We start from the raw sequence: 3,536 nt of genomic DNA on the forward strand, positions 1-3,536 counted from the left end.
GTGTCATAGGTTCGTCATCACTGGCCTAGGGCCTTCTTAAAGTGTTACCAGCTGGATTGCCCAGCCCACGCACCAGAGGCAGCACAGTGCGCGTGCGTCCTACTTCACCACCACCCTCTTCCTAGGCTGCCAGGGGAGGGAGGACAGACATCAATGTCTGCCCATTGCTCCCCCACAGGCATGCATCTCCTAAACTCTAACGGACCCCACGAGACTTGCAACTAGGGCAAAGAGCAGATGCTGATGACTGTATTCCAAACCCCAAAGGATCCTGTAGAAAAAGAGCCTTTGTTGATTCATGTTTCATGAATAAGAAGTAATTAGTTGAGCATTCAACAATTTACCTTTATTTTTAAAAATGAAAAAGAAAAGGAAATGGAAAAGAAAGCAAAATCTAGGGAATAAGGTATAGGTGGCAAAAGGGTAATGCGGTCTCCAATGTTAGTTTCTCCGCCACTCCACCTTCACACTCAGAGGCCTGGGGCTTGTGTTTGCTTCACTGGGGACTTGTAAGAAGCAGAAAAGAGAAGCAAAGAAAAAAACAACCTTAGCTTTGCAGGGCAAACCTGGAGGGCTCTAGCATAGGACGGAGAGATTTACAATGATGAGGAAAATTATAAAATGCAGCATGAAGTCTTTGTACTACGCCTCTACACTCTGAAATAAACCCTGGGCAGAGGGTGACATGACCACATGCCCCATGAAGCTTGAGAGGGGGGGAGGGTGCCTTGTCCTCCATCTGGAGTTTTAAGGTCTGCATAGGGCAGGCCAACAGGACAATGGCATGGAAGATCTAAGTGACAGGGGCAGAAATAGAATATTGGGGCCCAGGTGTAATTGTAGGAAATATTAATCATGCTCTGTAAACCATTCTGATTAAAGAAGGCACATTCTAACATGGCTGAGAGTTGCACATGGGACCTGGGAGCTCCCCTGGAAATGCAGCCCATCCTCCCCATCAGAGAGCTGCCTATAATCATGGAAAGATTAACAACCGTGTTGCAGAAACCAGAGTCGCCAGCCCTTTAAAGACACCCAGCCTTTGTACACCCGCCAGCCTTTGCACACTCCACCTGCATTACCTGTTAACTGTCCCTTTGGCATACTCTTTTGCCTACTTCCCCATGTAATCTTTGTCCTTCTATCCCATATAAGCAGCTGGCTTATGGGGAGGGGAGAGCAGATTTTTGTGGATGACCTGCTGCTCTCTCCCATACTGCCAGCAGTATCCGAATAAACGTTCTTATATGATTCAACCCTGTCTCTGCTTAATTGGCTCAAGGAGTGACAGACAGCTCGGACCCATTGATTGTTTGGTTACATAAACAAGAGAAGGTCAGAGACTGCCCCTGAGTTTCTGATGACTTCCAAGTGGCCTGGAAGGGGATCCAGAAGATTTCACAGGCAAGGAAGTTAACTCAGAGAGAAAGAGAGGGTGCAGGTCTGTTCCAGGATTGCTCCAGTTCAAGCGAAGGACCAAGCAATAGAAGACCTAGGGAAGGAGGCCCTTGCCAGTGATGGGAGAGGGGCACTGCTACAGTCTTGGAGGTATCATCAGCCCCAAGGAGCTGAGTGGGAGCCAGCTGGGCCCCCCTATGGCGTTGGCTCTCCCCATTTCCAGGAGCAAGACCTGTGGGTGCTATGCCAAGAACTATGCTGGCCCAGGTTACCTGAGGTAGGAGGTGGGGCTGCTCTAAAAGAAGGCAGAGCAGACCCACTTTCTTCTCCTAAGATGCCCCCCTCAGTATTTTGTATACACTCCCAGGAGTTTAGGATAAGGATCAGAAAGAGGGGAAGGTAGAAAAACCCAGTGACAATGAGTGCTGGCTCAGCTCTAGGAACTAAGACCCTTTGGGGCCACAGGGAAAATGCAGGAAAAGACAAGTGAACTTGTCACAGCCGTCCTACTAGAAGCTCTAATGCAATGGACTCCTGCCTAATGAAATATCATTTAGTATTTGTGGTAAGTGCCCATTTTCTTGCATCTCTTCAGATTCATGGATGCAAATCTGTTCACAGAGTAGCACAGTGTTCACAACAGTGGCACAAGAGAACCAAGGATCCTGTTGCAATATTAGACAATTCATATCTCACTTAAATTTGTAAGATGTTGTCTGGATCATTGGTTCTGGGGGTCCCCTGAAGACCCAGCAGCCCTTTTAGGTCAAACTATTTTTTCTTGATAATACTAAGATGTTATTTGCCTTTTTCATTCTCATGCTTTCAAACAAGTCAAGTATATAGTGGAATTTTCTAGAAGTTGCCAGACATGTAAAGCCATCATTACTCTAAGAGCTAATGAAATCTGTGTTTATATACTCTTTTGTTTTAAAAACTTCCCAAAATTCTAATGTGAATATTGATAGAAGTATGGGCAAAAAAGGGCCATATACTGCACCTGGCAAGTTCAGGGGAGGTCTTATAAACTTAGAGACTCCAAGTAACCATGTAGTGTTACCGTAAAAACATTCAAACCTGTCGAAAATTTTTGTGAGTTTATTTGGGCCAAACTGTTGATAATTGCCAGGAAGCAGAATCTCAATTATTGGGATAATGCTCCAGAGAATGGCGGGCTTTCACCTTGTTTTATACATTACAATCGAAGGAGGAGAGGTAAGAGGGTTACATGAAATCCATTGGTGATAGATTAGGGAGGCGGGAGGAAGCAAAGTACAGGGGGTGGGGGAGGACCTCTGGGATTGGATAAAAAGTAAAATGATAGGCACATACTTCTTTTACTTAGGTGGGTGCAGGATAGTTAATAGCTAACAATTAACTCAATAACAACGGGGGATTTGTGGTCTCTATAGAGTGGTGCCTGGGCTTTGAGGGGTCTGGAAAATGGAAAATTACTTTGACATTCCAACGAAATGTTATCGTAGATACAAAAATAGGCTCAGTTAAAGTAAGGATTGACCTGTGTCAGGGAAGATACCAGTCTGGGACGTGACTGCCCACATTAAACTGCTTTTAGTTAAAGTTTTAATTTCAGACCATCCTTTGTGGTTACTCTAAATCTTTGCGTTTGCAAGACCACCATGCAGGCCTTCCCTGAGCTTGTCAGGTTAGCATGTGGCCCGTTTTTCATCCACAGCAGGATGGTCTGAACATAATCATTCCTAACTAAAAGCAAGTCATGATAGAAGTCAGGTCCTAGGCCTGCAGCTTCCTTGACAAAGGTCAATCTCTATCTTAAGTGAGCCTGTCTGTTGTCTCTGCATCTAAGGCAGGGGTGGGGAATGTCTGGCCCTCAGGCCTAAAGCCTGGGAAATCATTTGGTCTGGCCCTGCCAAGGCATTAGGGGTGAGTTAATTAAATGTTTGGCCAAATATAGCAGGTTAATTTTTAAGTTGATAATTTTGTATGACCTAGGGATGATGTTATAAATATCCAATGGCCCTTAGCAGAAAAAAGGTTCCTCACCCCTAAAGCAACATACTTTTGAAATGTCAGAGTAAACTCCTTTTCCAGACTCCTTAGGGCACAACTTTCAGCACCAGATCACAGCACCCCTCACTGTTATCTTGTTCCCTGCA

Source organism: Myotis davidii, unplaced genomic scaffold (assembly GCF_000327345.1).
Source record: "Myotis davidii unplaced genomic scaffold, ASM32734v1 scaffold226, whole genome shotgun sequence".
NCBI classification, from domain to species: Eukaryota; Metazoa; Chordata; class Mammalia; order Chiroptera; family Vespertilionidae; genus Myotis; species Myotis davidii.